Source organism: Sciurus vulgaris, assembly GCF_902686455.1.
Source record: "Sciurus vulgaris genome assembly, chromosome: 8".
NCBI lineage: Eukaryota > Metazoa > Chordata > Mammalia > Rodentia > Sciuridae > Sciurus > Sciurus vulgaris.
In genome coordinates, this window is record NC_136468.1 from 73,063,326 (window position 1) to 73,083,306 (window position 19,981).

General features: G+C 35.8%; 1 protein-coding gene and 1 long non-coding RNA gene across 4 annotated transcripts in view; one reads left to right on the forward strand and one right to left on the reverse strand.

Annotated features, from left to right (window-relative positions):
* IMMP2L (inner mitochondrial membrane peptidase subunit 2) overlaps positions 1-19,981 on the reverse strand; it is a 906,633-nt gene that overhangs the window by 302,296 nt on the left and 584,356 nt on the right. The gene's annotated exons all lie outside the window — the stretch shown is intronic.
* Positions 1-19,981, forward strand: part of LOC306667093 — a 624,638-nt gene that overhangs the window by 247,261 nt on the left and 357,396 nt on the right. The gene's annotated exons all lie outside the window — the stretch shown is intronic.

A 19,981-nucleotide genomic window follows, 5' to 3' on the forward strand; every position in this document is an offset into this window, starting at 1 on the left:
TGAAAGCATACATAGGTTTATTTTCTTTAAAATTAACAGAGAGTTTAGATTTAAATACTCCAGAAAATTAACAGAGGAATTGGTTTAAATTTTCCAGAAAGGTGAGAAGCAATTTTTTTTAAAAAAACAAAAAATTAGGCAATTCCTTGAAACTACATTTACACCTAGCCATTTGAAGATTATAAACTAAAAAGGATTAAACAGGGTTAATAATAGTTTAAAAATATTAACAGGTTCTGATGTACTTAAATATTATATCATTTAGCTGGTTTTTCAAGATGGTGGACTAGAGGGTGGCTGCATTTCATGTTGCTCCAGGACTCAGAATTCAAAAGAGGAGATATTGAGAGACTTTGGACCAACTCAAAGCAGATGGGTAAGTCTCTCCCGTTGGGGAGGCATCCCAGATGGGGCGGTAGTCCCGGAAGGCAGGGAACTTTGTGAAGTAGAGCTGCCCAATGAGACACGCCTCCCCCCGCTGGAGCAGTGAACTCAGACAACTGGGAGCATCGTAGAGGAGGCCGCTCAGCACAGCACTTGGACTCGGAGCAACCACTGGGGCTCCAGGTGGCGGCTCAGAGGAGGGGCTGCAAGGAGAGCTCTTTGGACTCAGAGCAACCGCTCCTAAACGCTGGGGTATGACCAGAGGAGGAGGAGGAGTGCGGTGGGTTGCGTGGACTCAGAGTGACTGCACCAGAGCTACAGGCAGCTGCTCAGAGGAGGAGGCGAGTGATGAGTTGTATGGACTTGAAGTGAAGGCTCCTGAACACTGGGGGCTGCCCGGAGGAGGAGGAGAAACGGGGCGGGTCACTTGGACTCGCAGTGAATGCCCAAGGCTACGGGGGGTTGGAGGGAGGAGGAGGCACGCAGTGAGTTGCTTGGACTCCTAGTGACTGCAGCTGAACACCAAGTGGCTGCCTGGAGGAAGAGGCTTGCGGCGGGTCGCTGGAACTCGGAGCGATTGTACAGGGCTCCAGGTGCTGCTCAGAGGAGGGGCCGCATAGCCAGGCGATTAGGTGCAGAGCGGGGTCCTGGGACCTAGGAGGCTTCTTGGGGGAAGAGCCTCACAGAGACACACTTAGGGGTGGAGCAAAGGTTCCAGGACTGCAGGCAGATTCTCTGAGGAGAGGCAACATAAGGAGACTCGTCTGCGAAGGGTGGGGCTCCCAGGCCCAGGAGGTAGGGCCAGGCCCCTAGGAACATTGCAGAGGAAGGCAACCCAGCCCAGGCGGTAGTTGCAGATTGAGGGGAACTAACCAGCGAGACCTCCCCACCGGGTGAGTTTTCAATGCAGGGTGAGGTTTTCCCACAAGGATGGAAAAACCAGAGACACAGGCCTTGCCTCAGCCTGCAGCCTACTTCCCCATTGGATGACCACTGGTCAACAAGTGGAGGTACCTCTGCCCACTAGCAGGGAATATACCCCACCTGAAGGCCACCACCCCTAGAGAGGCAGCTTCTTTGTGGAGCACCGCACTATCAACTTCCTCCAAGACTTCAGCCTACTGAAGGCTAAGAGGGGATATATACTAGAAATCTTCAGGGACATTATAAGTCAATAGAGGAAATCTGCAATATCTCACTGGTCTACTGGTACCTGAACAATATGAGAAAACAAGGGAAGAAAATGCCCCAAACAAATCTAGATGTTACATCAATAAAACCCAATGACAGCATGGCAGAAGAAATGACAGAAAAGGAGTTCAGAATGTACATAATTAAAATGATCAGGGAACCAAACAATGAGATGAAAGAGCAAATGCAGGCACTGAATGATGAGATGAAAGAGCAAATGCAGGCACTGAATGATCGCATCAATCGACAGATAAAAGAGCAAATACAGGAAGCAAAAGATCATTTCAATAAAGAGAGATATTGAAAAAAAAAAACCAAACAGACATCCTTGACATGAAGGAAACAATAAACCAAATTAAGAACTCCATAGAAAGCATATCCAATAGGATAGAACAACTGGAAGACAAAATCTCAGACATTGAAGACAAAATATTTAACCTTGAAAACAAAGTTGAACAAACAGAGAAGATAGAAAGAAATCATGAACAGAATCTACAAGAATTATGGGATATCATGAAAAGGCCAAATTTAAGATTTATTGGGATTGAGGAAGGCTTAGAGAAACAAACCAAAGGAATGAACAATCTATTCAATGAAATAATATCAGAAAACTTCCCAAATCTGGAGAATGAAATGAAAAATCAAGTTCAAGAGGGCTTATAGGACTCCAAATACACAAAATTACAACAGACTCACACCAAGGCACATTATAATGAAAATACCTAACATACAAAATAAAGACAGAATTTTAGAGGCTGTGAGAGAAAAGAACCAAATTACATTCAGGGGGGAACCAATACGGATATCAGCAGATTTTTCAATCCAGACCCTAAAAGCTAGAAGGGCCTGGAACAACATTTTTCAAGCCCTGAAAGAAAATGGATGCCAAGCAAGAATATTATACCCAGCAAAACTTACCTTCAAATTTGACGATGAAATAAAATCATTCCATGATAAACAAAAGCTAAAAGAATTTACAAAAAGAAAGACACCATTATAGAACATTCTCAGCAAAATATTCCATGAGGAAGAGATGAAAAACAAAGAAGCAAATCAGCAAAGGGAGGAATTATCCTAAAGAAATTGTCAAATAAAGGAGGAACCAAGTCGTGTCAAATAAATAAATAAATAAATAAAATTAAAAAATGAACCAAATGACCAGGAATACAAATCATATCTCAATAATAACCCTGAATGTTAATGGCCTGAATTCATCAATCAAAGACATAGACTGGCAGATTGGATTAAAAAGAAAGATCGAACAATATGATGCCTGCAGGAGACTCACCTCATAGAAAAAGATACCCATAGGCTAAAGGTGAAAGGATGGGGAAAAACATACCATGCACATGGACTCAGCAAAAAAGCTGGAGTATCCATCCTCATTTCAGATAATGTGGACTTCAAGCCAAAGTTAGTCAGAAGGGATAAAGAAGGACATTTCATACTGCTTAAGGGAAGCATAAATCAGCAAGATATAACAATCATAAACATCTATGCCCCAAACAATGGCTCATCCATGTATGTCAAACAAATCCTTCTTAATTTCAGAAACCAAATAGACCATAACACAATAATACTAGGTGTTTTTAACATGCCTCTCTCACCACTGGACAGATCTTCCAAACAAAAATTGAATAAGGAAACCATAGATCTCAATAACACAATCAATAATTTAGACTTAACTGATATTTATAGAATATACCATCCAACCAAGAGCGAATACACTTTCTTCTCAGCAGCACATGGATCCTTCTCTAAAATAGACCATATATTATGCCACAAAACTAATGTTAGCAAATACAAGAAGATAGAGACACTACCTTGTATTCTATCAGATCATAATGGATTGAAGTTAGAAATAAATCAAAGAGTAAAAAACAGAAACTACTACAACACCTGGAGATTAAACAATATGCTATTATATGATGAATGGATAACAGAAGATATTAGGAAGGAAATTAAAAAATTCTTAGAGGTAAATGAGAACAAAGAAACATCATATAAATATCTCTGGGACACTATGAAAGCAGTACTTAGAGGGAAATTTATTTCATGGAGCGCATTTAATAAAAGAAGTAAAACTCAACAAATAAACGACCTAACACTCCAGCTCAAAGCCCTAGAAAAAGAAGAACAGAACAGCACCAAAAGTAGTAGAAGACAGGAAATAGTTAAACTCAGAGCTAAAATCAATGAAATTGAAACAAAAGAAACAATACAAAAAATTGACAAAATAAATAGTTGGTTCTTTGAAAAAATAAAATTGATAAACCTTTAGCCACACTAACAAAGAGAAGATGAGAGAAAACCCAAATCACTAAAATTTGGAATGAACAAGGAAATATCACAACAGACACTAGTGAAATACAGAACATAATTAGAAGCTATTTTGAAAATCTACTCTCCAACAAAATAGAAAATTTCGAAGACATCAACAGGTTTCTAGAGACATATGAATTGCCTAAACTGAATGAGGAGGATATACACAATTTAAATAGACCAATTTCAAATAATGAAATAGAAGAACTCATCAAAAGCCTACCAAAAAAGTAAAGTCCGGGACCAGATGGGTTCTCAGCCGAGTTCTACAAAACCTTTAAAGAAGAGCTCATTCCAATACTTCTCAAAGTATTCCATAATATAGAAGAGGAGGGAACCCTCCCAAACTCATTCTATGAAACCAATATCACCCTGATACCTAAACCAGACAGAGATACATCGAGGAATGAAAATTTTAGACCAATATCCTTAATGAACATCGACGTAAAAATTCTCAACAAAATTTTAGCAAATCACATACAAAAATATATTAAAAAGATAGTGCACCATGATCAGTGGGTTTCATTCCAGGGATGTAAGGTTGGTTCAACATCCAGAAATCAATAAATGTAATTCACCATATCAATAGACTTAAAGTCAAGAATCACATGATTATTTCAATAGATGCAGAAAAAGCATTTGATAAAATACAGCACCCCTTCATGCTCAAAACACTAGAAAAAATAGGGATAGTGGGAACATTCCTTAACATTGTAAAGGCCATCTATGCTAAGCCCATGGCCAATATCATTCTAAATGGTGAAAAACTGAAAGCATTCCCCCTAAAAACTGGAACAAGGCAGGGATGCCCTCTTTCACCACTTCTATTCAATATTGTCCTTGAAACTCTAGCCACAGCAATTAGACAGACCAAAGAAATTAAAGGGATATGAATAGGAAAAGAAGAACTCAAACTATCCCTATTTGCTGATGATATGATTATATACTTAGAGGAACCAGGAAATTCCACCAGAAAACTTTTAGAACTCATAAGTGAATTCAGTAAAGTAGCAGGATATAAGATCAATGCACATAAATCTAATGCATTTTTATACATAAGTGATGAATATTTGGAAAGAATAATTAGGAAAACTACCCCATTCACAATAGCCTCGAAAAAAATAAAATACTTGGGAATCAATCTCACAAAAGAGGTGAAAGACCTCTACAATGAGAACTACAGAACACTAAAGAAAGAAATTTAAGAAAACCTTAGAATATGGAAAGATCTCCCATGTTCTTGGATAGGAAGAATTAATATTGTCAAAATGGCCATACTACCTAAAGTGCTATACAGATTCAATGCAATTCCAATTAAAATCCCAATGATGTACCTTTCAGAAATAGAGCAAGCAATTATGAAATTCATCTGGAAGAATAAGAACCCCAGAATAGCTAAAGCAATTCTTAGCAGAAAGAGTGAAGCAGGGGGTATCGCAATACCAGATCTTCAACTCTACTACAAAGCAATAGTAACAAAAACGGCATGGTATTGGTACCAAAATAGACAGGTAGATCAATGGTACAGAATAGAGGACACGGACACAAACCCAAATAAATACAATTTTCTCATACTCTACAAAGGTGCGAAAAATATCCAATGGAGAAAAGATAGCCTCTTCAACAAATGGTGCTGGGAGAATTGGAAATCCATATGCAACAGAATGAAACTACACCCATATCTGTCACCATGCACGAAACTAAACTCAAAATGGATTAAGGACCTCGGAATCAGACCAGAGACCCTGCATCTTATAAAAAAAAAGTAGGTCCAAATCTTCACCTTGTTGGCTTAGGATCAGACTTCCTTTACAGGACTCCCATAGCCCAAGAAATAAAAGCAAGAATCAATAACTGGGATAGATTCAAACTAAATAGCTTTCTCTCAGCAAAGGAAACTATCAGCAATGTGAAGAGAGAGCCTACAGAGTGGGAGAATATGTTTGCCAGTCATACTTCAGATAGAGCACTAATTTCCAGAATATATAAAGAACTCAAAAAACTCTACACGAAGAATACAAATAGCCCAATCAACGAATGGGCTAAGGATATGAACAGACACTTCACAGAAGAAGATCTATAAGCAATCAACAGATATATGAAAAAATGTTCACCATCTTCAGTAATAAGAGAAATGCAAATCAAAACTACACTAAGATTTCATCTCACCCCAATTAGAATGGCGATTATCAAGAATACAAGCAACAATAGGTGTTGGAGAGGATGTGGGGAAAAAGGTACACTCATACATTGCTGGTGGGGCTGTAAATTAGTGCAGCCACTCTGGAAAGCAGTGTGGAGATTCCTTAGAAAACTTGGAATGGACCTACCATTTGACCCAGCTATCCCACTCCTTGGCCTATACCCAAAGGACTTAAAATCAGCATACTACAGAGATACAGCCACATCAATGTTCATAGCTGCTCAATTCACAATAGCCAGACTGTGGAACCAACCTAAATGCCCTTCAATTGATGAATGGATAAAGAAACTGTGGTATATATAAAAGTTTCTTTATATATATATATATATATATATATATATATACACACACACACACACAATGGAATATTACTCATCCATAAAGAATGATAAAATTATGGTATTTGCAGGCAAATGGGTGAAATTGGAGAATATCATGCTAAGTGAGATAAGCCAATCTCAAAAAACCAAAGAACGCATTATATCTCTAATAAGTGGATGATGAGACACAATGGGGGGTGGGAGGGGTTAGTGTTAGGGTTAGAGTTAGGGTTAGGGAGGGGGGCAAGAATGGAGGAAGAAAGGACTGTATAGAGGGAAAAGAGGGGTTGGAGGGGTTGGGGGAAGGGAAAAAATAACAGAATGAATTAAACAACATTACCCTTTGTAAATTTATGATTACACAAATGGTATGCCTTTATGCCATGTACAAACAGAGAAACAACATGTATCCTATTTGTTTACCATAAAAAAATTATATCATTTATTTTAATCTATTTGATGAATTAAAACCTTTAACTTGGAGCAATACTAATTCACTCTAAACCCCTCCTTCTCCTGGTAGATATCTCCTGTATACATCCTTTCCACCTTGTAATAATACTGATCTGTGAGGTCAAGACAATGTGGGAAAAGTGATGATACATCAGTGTTGAGATGTGTCATGAAAAAGACTTTCACTTTCAGCTTGAGCTCTTCTTTTCCTGCTCACTTCCCCAACCCTTTCTCCCTCTCCCTTTTTCTCTCAGGAAAAACTGTTTGTCCTGAGCAGTCCTGTTAAGAAATTCACTTGATGAGGACCTAGATCTGCTCACAGTGAGTAAAATGAGAAGCAAGACCTTCAGCTCTAGTCAAGTCCTTAGGAACCGTAGATCTGGTCAATATTGTGACTGCAACTTCATGAGGGACACTAAGCCAGAACTACCTAGATACGGTACTTGTGCTCTCCAAATCCTCAGTAAATGTATGAGATAAATGTTTGTTTTTCAAAGCTGCTAAATATTGGGGAATCTGTTATACAACAGAGGATAACTCTGTTTTGATATGATTAATTTCCTGTCAGTAATTTCTTAAATCTTTTGATTTAACAGACCTGTTTCAAGGAATGTCTCATATATCACAAAAGTGACCATTTAATATGTATTTGAAAATCATGGATGGATAAAAATGTTTTCAATTCAAGTCACATTTTGAGTTGAACTACTTTTTAAAAGGAATATAAAGGCACAAAACTGAAAAGATTAAGTATATTCAAAATATATACTTCCTGAAAGGAAATATGGAGTTTCAATAAGATTTACGTTCATGATACGTCTTCTAGAGAAAATGAAATCATGTGAAGTAGTTGCATCTAATTGTGACAATTAGTAATACAGATTTTCATAAAATTATTACCATTCTTTATCTTAAAAGGAAACTTGATCAGAATTTTGGCTGGCTTCTCACCATTATTAAATTGAGTAAAAAGTATATATCTATAATTCCAATGTTATTAATGTAAAGTTTGAATAAGGGCTTTCAGCACATTCAAGCTGATGGTATTTGGGTCCTTTATGCAGAGTTACCTACTTTTTAGAAAACGCCCTTCCCATATTTCTCTGTTTATATAACTAGCAATGTGTAAAATAATACTCAGCTTGACTGGTCACCAAAGAATTGCATATTAAAACAATAGGAGAGTAAACATTTTCCACTAACTAATAAGTACTAACAATAAAAATAAAATGCTATTGAAGATTTAGGAAGATGAATGCTCTCTATATAAACTATATAGTCTATATAGTCATATAGACTATATAATCTATATAATCATATAAATGCCTTTCTGTAAAGCAGTCAAGATTTTTTTGTTCTTTTTAACTTGACAATTATACTTCTAGGAATTTATCCTAATGAAATGATTTATGGATGTCTGCAAATTTTTGGAGATGGACGTCTAAAGTAGTGTTGTCTATAAAAAATTACAAAGAATTCAACAAGAGGATATTAGTTAATTACAGTCTCTCTACATGATATACTTTAAAGTCATTAAAAATAATGTTATAGAAGAATATTTAATGATACAGAAATATCCACAAAATGAACATTTTTAAAATGAAAGAAAATATTATTTGTACCATGACTTCACACATGAAATTATACAAACAAAAATGTGCATCCAGTTTTACTGGGAAAGGATCCGGAAGAATCTAAAACAACAGGGGAGGGGAGAATTTCTGTATACGTTGAAAGCTTTTATGCCCAGGTTTGGTTCAGATTACTGGAATGCCCATTAGCAGATGACAACTGTTTATGTCATTAGCGTATGACATCCCCTGAGAAGAAAACACTCCAAGCCTGGCACAGTGGTGCACGCCTATAAACTCAGCAACTCAGAAGGCTGAGGCAACAGGATTGAAAGTTCAAGGCTAGCCTAGGAAATTTAGCAAGATACTGTCTCAAAAACAAAAAGTAAAAAGTCCTGGGGATATAGTTCAATGGCAAAGTGCCACTGGGTTCAATCCCCAGTATACCAAAAAAGAAAAAGAAACACAGAAAGAAAATGCTACAAAACAAGAGTGAAACCTGAACTAAGTTCCCCTTCTAATATTGAAGGAGGTTCACTATTTAGGAAATAACAGAAAACAATCCCTATTAGTATAAAAACAGTTATGTGAATGATCTTTAAGCTTTTGAAATGCTTGAGAATTATTTTATATTTTGAAATAATTGGTATTTTAAGATCATAAAGCAAAATAGAATATGTAAAGTGAACTATCTTTATAATTAGTCTTATAAATTACTACTTCAAACATATCTATACATTTTAATGTAATATTAAACTCATGAATCTAATCAAATAATTCAAAATGAAAAAACCTATTACTAACAAAAATTCCATTACTGCTTAAAATCTATATCTATATTTGAATCATTTGGCTGTTGAATGCATTACTTTGATGTTAGTAGAAGTGGTAGAAGAGTTATTACAGATTTACATCATAAACGTTATTAAACTTCTTATTGTCTTAATTTTCTTGGCCACTTGCCTATCTTCTAGAAAATGTGAAGAATAACAAGTGAAGGATTACACTTTACTTTAGGGATATAATGTATTCTTCCCAGTAAATACTCAAATTTACATTAAAATATTTAATTTTAGTGTTTTCATAATATACCATGTTATATTCATTTCTGAGACCTGCATTGTAAACATTCTGTTTTGTTCTTATGATTTAATTAGGTAAGATTTCAATAGATGTTTGGACGAGGAGCCTAGAATTATCTCTATACTGCAAGGGTCTCAGCAAATCTTTTCAGTATGACAATTTGTCTCCTAAACAGGAGCAAGGTCTAGGTTAGACATTACAGGATATCCTTAGGATGATACTCAATGCTCTTCTGATGTTTCCATTTTTACACAGTGACAAGTCAAACACAACCAGGTCTTAGATTTTGTAATCTTTTAAGTGTTCTCACGTTCTTCCATGTCCCCAAAGTGGTAATTTTGACCCTGTCTGGAGCACTGGAAAAGTACTTTGGCGTACTCATGAGGGCCCCCATATTTTGTGGAGATGGCATGATTAGCACGGCCCCACTCTTTGTAACTGACATCCTGGTGTCCCACAGTCCTTTACCCTGGACCTACATACCCCTATTCTTCTCCCATTTGAGGCAAAATTCTAAAAACTCCTTCTGTGAATTGTGTAGATTTTTATATGAATATGGTTGAGAACTGGGCCAAAATGTCATAGAATTAATCTCTGGATTAGAAGTCACTTTAGTCACAGTCTAATACAAGCATTGATCCTTCAAAAGTATCACCATTTATTGGACACTAATTACATTGCACATAACCTAATGAGGTTTAAATCTTGGTGCTTCATTCATGAGGTAAACTAAGACTTAATATTCAGAAGATGTTGTATATTAAATAGGGTACATTTCACTGTCCTAAAGGGCACCCATGCACTAACTCATATAATTTGGCATGACCATAATTTTTAAAATTTGAGTTTTGTTATTGTTTTAATCATCAAAACAAGAGTAGAATGAAAAGTACACTCAATGCAGTTATAAAAAATCATATGAAATGGCACCATTCCACCTTCTTCCATTTTTAACTTTTGGGAAATGTTGCCAGGGTTTTACCTGGTTTTCATAGAATTTAGAATTAGAAAATTCTTTGGATTATAAACAGCATTTCCTTCACTACTTTTAATTGTAAGCATACTCCATGACATAACTTGTGCACTTGGTGATTTGTGGGATGGTCCTCATTGTACCCTGCTAATGTGAGGTCTGCTGTGAAATGGAAAGAGTCTTCTCCAGTTGTTTTTCCACTTCTGTTCTGAATGAGTTGCAGACTCTAGGCAAGCTACGTTATCATTTGCAGGAAGATAAGATGAGATCAGAACCTAAACTGGAAGCCAGGTGATCACATCTGGCTATAACATGTTTTGTTATGTTCATATATTTTTTAAAATAAACCTTGATCTAGCCAAGCAAACGAGAGACAACATTTTTATTGTTGTGACTAGTCTTGGGAAAATAAGGATATCTGACAACATTGGACTTATTTTTGCATGGGAAAAGTCCACTGGAGCTTAGTAGCAGATATGGAGGATTGGTTATAGTCTCACCAACGTATCTCACCAATGTCTAGTGCCTGAGTATATCTGAGTTTTGGGAAACTCTAGAAGTCTTGAAGATATCTTCTACCTATGGCATCGTATAACTTCAAAGAGACATAGATAAATGCTTTGGCAGGGACCTGGGTACATAATATACACCCTGTGAATTTTAGTTACCATTTCTTAAAATGTTTTCATAGGGATCAATTAATTGGCCTAAGACAATTGGTACAGGCCTTTCTTTAAGACTTACATAATTTTTTTAACTCTCTAGTAAAAGAATTTTCAGATTTTGATGAATGGATGTCAAAGAGTTGTGAGAATCTTAATACAATCAGTGAATTAATTCCTGATAGGGATTAACCTGAGTGGTAACTGAAGAGGTAGGGTATGGCTGGAGGAGTTGGAAATTGAGGGTATGGCTTTGGGGTTTATATTTGTATCTGGTCAGTGGAGTCTCTCTCTCTCTCTGCTTCCTGATCATATGAGCCACTTCCCTCTGCCACACTCTCCTGCCATAATGTTCAAACCTCACCTAGAGCCCCAAGGAATGGAGCCTGCTGTCTATGGATTGAGACCTCTGAAACGGTGAGCCCTCAAATAAACTTTTCCTGGTTTATAATTGTTCTGTTTGGGTCCTTTAGTAACAGCAGTGAAAAAGTTGACTAAAACACAGTGTTCAATATGGAATAATCACAGTTTATTTTTAAATTAGATTGACACAACTGGTAAAATAAAGATAAAAATGAGTAATTTCAGTGTTGGATTCTATGTACTTGCCTTACTATTAGTAGTGTGAATTTGTGCCTACAGTACCCCTTTTTATTCATTCATTTAAAAATTTAACACAGTTTTATTAAATAGTATTTGCAAAACTTTTTACTTAGTTTGTCATTTCAGTTACATTTTCTTCTTGCTAAATTCTCTGTGTATCATATGAATCTTTTAAACTTCAACAAAAGAAACTAGACTTCTGTTGCTCTCTGGGCTCATTCTTACCCTTAAAACTGTGGAACTTCTAACTTTAGATACACTTTCAGAAAATGACAGATGTATATTTAATTCCTAATAATTACTTTTTCTCTAATATGTCTGAAATTGGTCCAATCCAAGAGCCTTAGTATTAACAAAGTGACTTATGGATGAGGTGGCAAGAACTCAGGTTAACATTCCAAATTTGCTTTCTATAATCTTATTTTCTAGAAGGGACAGGGGAGATCCTGAGAAAAGTACCTCAGGCAGTGACAGAAAGGTTACTACATGTATAGAAAACTTTAATGTGAAGTAGAATTCAGGCTGGGACTTATCCAGTCTCATTTGGTATGGCTGGAACAGGTAGGCATGCTTTTCCTATTTGGGCATACTCTCAGAGCATATCCTACCTGAATCAGGCTACTGATCAGCAACAGTGAAACTTTTTACAGATCACTGAAGAGAGTCCAATCAGGTTTCTAGAGATCTAAGAACATGGCAGTGGCAATAACAATTTCGTGTTTCAAATTCATAGTCACAATCCTTTACACAAGTAAATATATTTCAATAGTACTGATAAGACAAAAAAAAAAAAGCATGAAACTTGAAAGACACTATTGCTTGTAAAATTTTCTTGGATAATATAAATATTGTTTTCACTTTTACTCTGATTAAGAGAAATTTAATAAGCAAAACTGAAAACCGGTCTTATTAGTAAGTCAGCCTTGATTATATAAAACCAACTAAAATTATATAAAATCAATTAAACATGTATGATGGATCTAACTTCTATAATTAAAAAGAGCTGCCATAGTTTTTTAATTGAGTGTTTTTGATTCTAAAAAACAAAGATCTTCACTTAACTATGAAAAGTGCAAGGAATTTAGAATAATCATAACAATGAGTTAATTTATACCAATATTTATTAACTTAAGTATTTCCTAGCAGAATGGTTCAAAGTTGAGGTATTAAATATAATTACGATTAAACCTCAATATCTAGAATACCTATATTCACTGTGTGTAAATAAATATATAGAGCACAAAGATAATATATAGAGCACATGTGAATAAAACTGTTATTCTACCAAGTAGTAAGAAGTCATAGAATTTAAAGAAACTACTTCAACCTATAAACTTCTGATCATAAAAATTAAGTTCCCTGATTTATTTATTTTGTAAACCTGTGCTTTTATACATTGACTATGCTTAAAGTTGAACATACCTGTGGAAATGGAGGAAATGAATAATTAACATAAATTAAAATACTAATTATTCTAGACTCTCACAGTGCAGACCCATACAGAAGTATCATTAATCATGTCCCAAAGTTGGCCAGGCCCTCAAAAAATGTTAGTTTTTCCTTTAGTGGAGCTAGGACTTAGCTCTCAATCCACACTATCACGCAGAGTTATGCTCCCCAATATAATATCATTTTAGGCTATGGAATAAAAAAAAAATTAAGTGGTTCTCAAAGGAATAAAGCTGTGACTCTAATTTCATAACCCTAGCTTCATAACTTCAAGAAAGCTAACCATTTTAGACTTTTAGCTTCCATCAGTTTGTGAAATCCTGCCACATATTTTTGGGAGGTTTCAAGAATATTCATACAACAAATCACTCAGGAAGAGCAACTTATTTATATTTTCTTTATCTAACCATGCCTATATCTATCAAAATGACCCAGAGAAGGTTGACCAACTGAAGTGCAACATGGACACTAATATGTGAGACCCTAAGTTGGGAACATTAAGCCGATCGTGAAAAACATTAGTAGCTGTAGATACCTGGAAAAATGCTATTAGAAGAGTGGCCTAAGGCCCAACCCGTCCCCAACGCAGCTTACTTGCCAGTTTGTAGGTCACATTGTTGGATGGAGGATGTCAAGCTGAGGGATGGGAGCATCTTGGTAAAACTGAGGAGAACTAAGGCAGTCTTGCCCATGTAACTGGAGCTAGTATTTAACTTGCACCTACCCTTTCACCCATAATTCTTTTTTAGTCAGTCAAGTATCTAAAAAAGAGGCAGAATTTTTACCATTAAGAAAATAAAAATAATTATCTATGGTTAACTAAGTTTTTGAAGACTGCCTAATTGTGTCCAACAGATGTTTTGGACAGAAGTGCTGTGTTTGCACATGCCCATCAGAACTGTGCCCTCAAAACAACACAGTCATGTGTCTTCAGTGTCACCTTCTGTGGTCAAATTGTGAAGTATTCACCGATGTGCCACCTCAGCCCGTGTTTCCTGTGCTTACGGTTAGAGAACAGAGAGTAAGGAGTAAGATGGGAATGGGGACATTTCAATGGTCGCCAGGCTTCTTGAGTGTTGGTGAGGGAACTTTACAACTAAGAACCAGAGCGACCAACGTACTTCACTATGGATGCCAAAAGGGAGAGGTGTCAATGGAGGTGCAGGGTCCTTCCTCTGATGCTATCACTCATAAACTCCCCTGAGCTGAGATGCTTCTCTGACAGGATGGAGTTCCATAAACAGACTTAATTTGATTTGAATTGTTTCAGAAAAATCTTAAATTCATCCTGAATTGAAAATAAGAATCTTTTAATTGCAACTGGAAACTTAAACTCAGTAGTGACAAAATGTTATATTTTTGGCATATCTTATTTCTATGAGTTGAGAATTTGCACCCATTCCATTTTCCTTTTTCCACTGCATATATTTGTGGATTAATATACTGTCTAGTGACATGCATTACTAATGTTTCAACTGTTCTACTGGAGTCAAAATTTCCTAGTAAAATCAAGTTTAGGTATATGTGTGGGAAGAGGTTTCTGCATAATTTTCCTAAATGCTTAGTCTCCTGCAGAATGTTGACAGCGTAGAGGTTACAACATAAGTAGAATATGAGGCATCCTGACTCATTTCTGTTCTAACCCTGTTGAACTTATTAATTTTTAAAATAGAGTACTATTGTTTTGCAGAATAGTTCTCAGTTAGGCTCCAATAACTACACACAATTTGCTCTCTTGAAAATGTCAACTTTATGCCCCCATTAGAAAACTGAATGGCATCAGCAACGTCTTCAGAAAAAATACATGAGGTTTGGGATTTTACAAAATCAATTGCAACTAGTCACCCCTGAAAACAACATTATCATTTACTTGCTCAGCTTGGCAGCCACATAAGTTATCAGAAACTTTCTATGTATGTTTATCTTCTGCTATTTGTACCAAAATAACTGGTTACTATGATAATTTATCTATTGACAAGTTAAGTCAAATAATACTAAGGACTGTCCTTTGGTGAAAAAAGATAGGTTGAGACGAGCAATATTTCAGGAGTGGGGGGAGTTAAAAAGAATTGTGAAAAACTGTAAAGAAACTTTGGGGAAAATAGAGAAAATGGAGACAGAATTCTGTCCACGAACTAATTGATGTTGCCTCATTAGGATAAACCAAGCCAGAGAGGTACAGACCAGTGACCAGAGAGAGAAACAGCCTCCTGACAGTCAGGTGAGTAAGAAGAAAGTGTGGTATCCTTGGATTCAGCAAAGAGAGTGGGGGTAGAAGATCCTTGGAGCTACTAAGTTTGGGTTCTGGTCATTCAAGAGAGACCCAGAATCAGACCAAGTTTGATTATCACATTGGTTACTCACACCAATGAATGCCTTTTCCCTTGGTAGGCTACCTTAAAAAAGCTTCTTTCTTTAAGAAAATAACATAGTCAAAATATTCTTAGCTATAGAGAGTAGAACAGCAGGTGCCAGGAGTAGTCAGGGGAGGCAGAAATGCAGAGATGTTGGGAAAAGGATACAGAGTTTCAGTCAAACAGGAGCTATGGAAATCTATTGTATAGAACAGGAACTATAGGAAATAATAATGTATTATATACTTGAAAACAGTTAAGAGTAGATCTTACATGTTCTCATGACAAAAACAATGACAGATATGTGAGCCGATGGCTATCTTGATCGGCTTGATTTAATCATTTCACAATGTATGCATGTAGATATGATCATTATACTGCTCCTCATAAATATTTTATATATGAATACAACTGGGGAAAAAATTCCTAATTGATAGTTTTATAGATATTAAACACCAAAGAAATTCCTTTCCAAAAACCACAACAGTATCTCAACGTGTGATGCATAAAGGTAGATTCTACCTTGCCAGTTTTAGTTGACTACACAGTCAGCAATAACTCCAAAATGTGTTCAGGGTTTTCTTTTTAAATAAGAATACTAAATATGTAGAGACTACGGTTTGTCAAAATGTCTATTCTATCATTGTTCAGTGTGTGTGTGTGTGTGTGTATACTCATAGTAATACAGCTTCTTTTTTGCTAGTTCATAAAATTTTATTCCAGATAATTGGGTAACCACTTAAAATGGAAACATACACTGCCAGCCCATATGAGTAGTTCCTAACATGAGGATGCTTTTATTCTCAGTTGTAAGACATTGATTAATGTGAGAAGCCTTGCCTGCTTTTCTGAACATCAGTCCTCTGATTCTATACACACACAATGGACTCTAATCTCTACAGCTGTCATGTTGATGTTCTTGGTGAGCTGTACATTTCACAGGCTCTAGATCTACTCTACAGATCAAACATGTCCAACAGTTTTCTTCCAAACCAGAACAGAAGTGTGAGATTATTAAGTCAAAATGAGAGCAAAGTCTCCTCTTCTTGAGTAGATGAAACTCACAGGGGGCTCCCATATGGTTCCCACAGATGAAGTTTAATGAGTCTTTTCCAGAAGCAGGTACAGGAATCATTTGTAATTTTCAAATACCTCTATAATGTAGTCAACCAAGACTAAACAGAATTAAGGAAAATAATATCTAACTAGTCTTGCATGTCTATGGGTTAAATGTATGAAAGAGGCTTTCATTTACATAAAAGCAGATTCTCAGAAACATATGCTTACCACCCACCCTTCTTCATCGGAATGGCTGAAACTTAGAATTTTCTTTTCACTGTAGCATGGAAGCTTTTCCAAGAGACATGAGCACAAACATCAGCAGTGATTAAGAATGATCTTCAGCACAAAATGTGTTCGCAGGGGTCAAATGCACATTGTAATGGGTTTATCAGCAATGGCACCATGTTTTGAAAGACTACATTTATAGATGTTTTTGATTTATATAACATTATTATACTCAATTTAAAACTTCAAATAACCAAACTCTACTCCCTAAAATAAAATGTCTTCCTGGAAAAGATGTAACAAAATCAAGTAAATACTTCTCACAAAAATCCTCTGATTCAGCTCCATTTTCAAATATAGAGCCCAAAAGCCTTACTGATGCATACCATGTTTCTCCCACCCTTTATCAGCTCTTTCTTGCTCTGCCATCTGTTTGCCTTGCTTTTTCCAGCACAATGCCCATCCCTCCAGGCTGTTCACTGGCACTCAGATGTTCCCTCCAATTCTTTACAGCACAATCCAAGAAATGTTCCAGGTCTTTTCCAATTCTTCTTCCCAAAGATTTCCTTCAACATATCCCCCTGCATATTTCAGACACTTACCCTTCTTGGATATTTTTTGTCATTTATGTCATATGTAAGTTTGTTTCTGGCCCTCTATTTTAAGCACAGTTATTTCCTGTTATATTGTTCTGTGTTATACCTGGGAGGAAATTTCTCTAAGCATCCCTTATCTTTTATAGTTATAATTCCCTAAGTCCTTATAATTCTAAGCTTTAAAAATTAAAAGACAATATCCAGAGGAGTCCTATGATGAATAAGTGGATAATTCAAATGTTTCTGGGGAAAAATCATACTTTATTTTCATTAACTTTTAGTACAAAGAAGTCTACTATAGTTATATCGATCTAATCATATAGTCAATATCTTACTATACAATTAAGAGTTAAAGGTTGGAACAAATATATAATATGATTTAATAAAAGTAAGGCAAGGAAGTGAAACTCAAAATTCTACCTCCATAGTACCAATGAGAAAACAAAAATTAAGGTAAATGACTATTTTCATCTCATATAGTGTCTTTCAAACTATCCTTCTAATTTAAAATTTCATTTTGATTAGTTACTGATGATCCAGTATAATCACTCTCAAGTCACAGATTCAGCTGTTTGGGATGCAGACTGTAACATTGCTGTGGTCATGTGTACTTGACCTCCTGCCTGTTAACAAAGAGACTCAATTAATTATTTGCTGTTTTGAATGGCTATTTCATTTCACCTCCACCTTTCTTTAAAGCATTAAAAGGCTCAATTGCTTTATCACCTAAATCTTAGCTTTGGAGAAGGCACACCAAATTTCTTAACTGCCAGTAATAAACTATCTTGATTCAGAAAGCTAATTTTCAGGGCCATAGCTCCTAGATGTCTTATGCTAGAATCTGCAGAAGTAACATATTGACCTGGTGCCACATCAACTTCCAAGAGATCCTCTTTGTTTCGAATGGCTGCTTTGGTTTTAAGCTTTTCCTTTATATGAAACAAGAGAGACATAGTACTTCGATGGGTTGGTACTGTCACAATCACAGCGGAACAGTGGTTTTGTTAGAAATATCACTACATGCAACTACAGAATGCTTGTGTTCAGTAATCATTAAAGGAGTTTTTCCAGTAAAGTTTTAATTTTTCCCATCTACTTTTAGTTCCATTAAGCTTAGTAGTACAATCTAATATTTAAATCTTGAAACACCAAACCAAAGTGAGAAAATAGCTTTGATTGTTAACCTGCATTTTGCCATGTATGGACATAGTAGAACCACTAGCAGTGACAGTCTACATGTGAAAAACTAACTACAAGGCCAAAAGAGTGTCTGATATCCATTAAGAATCTTACACTGTTGAATTTCTTGAGCTCTGATGCTATGTCACATTTTTAAAATTCCTATTTGCTACACACTTGCTTATCTATGGATACATTATTCCCATCTGCACAAGCAGACCATAAAATGACATGAAGAAAGTCTTGACTTTATCATTATATTCAATACCAAAGCAGATACTTACCTTTAAATAAAACAAGTAATGAGTAGTCGATAAGGATGATTAGATCATAACACACACTCCAAAATATTTCTGCTAGGTATCTCATATAAGTGCAATTATATAACATTTGTCCTTTTGTATCTAACTTATTTCACTTGGTATGTCTTCTGAGCTTATTCATGTGTAGCAAGTATAAAAATTTTATTCTTTTGGTTGCCATTTTCATGACCAATATCAGTCATGGCTTTATGAATATCCAAATTGATTTATTAGCCTACTGACAATATCTTTGTATATTTTTATGCTCTATAAATGGCAACTGAGACTTCAAAAAATTTATAACTCCTCTATTCTTTCCATGAGAATTTATACTGACAAGAAAATATATGAGTCTGCAGTCTGCAGACAGAATGTATATTCATGGTTCTGAAACTTTAAAGTCCAGGGTGGGGTCCTGGGAATCTGTAATCTTCATTTTAACAGGTACCTACATGATTTTCATGCAGGTGATCTTGGCTCACCTTTGATAAACACAGCTAGGAACCCTCACATGAAAATTCTGTGAAGCTGCCCATACTGGCTCCTCACATGTTTGATAAAGACATAAGTCATAAAGGTAAGTCATATTTTCAAAATAAGTATGAAAAATAAAATTGATTTTAAAATAGGTACAAAATGTTAAGCAAGAAAGAAAACAAAATTCCTGACTAGGGGAAAAACAATAGTCTAAAAACTTCATATTTAACTTCAACCTGGAAGTAGATACATAACTAGTATGGAATGACATAGATAACTCAAGAAACAAAGAGCAAAACATCATTTCCATATTCTGTAAAAATCATTCTTGAATAAGGCAGAGTGATTAAAAACTAAGATAAAACAGAAAGGCCATGGTATTAGGTATACAATATTTCTATAGTAATTCACTAAACAAATATGTGCCCGATGACTACAGGACCAGTGACACTGTATGGCACTAGTTTACAAAATGACCTTAATATGATCATGGCAAGCATGTTCTTTTTAGTGATCAGGTTCAAAAGCAAACTGTATCACCTTGAGCAAGTCATTTATCACTCTTAACTAGT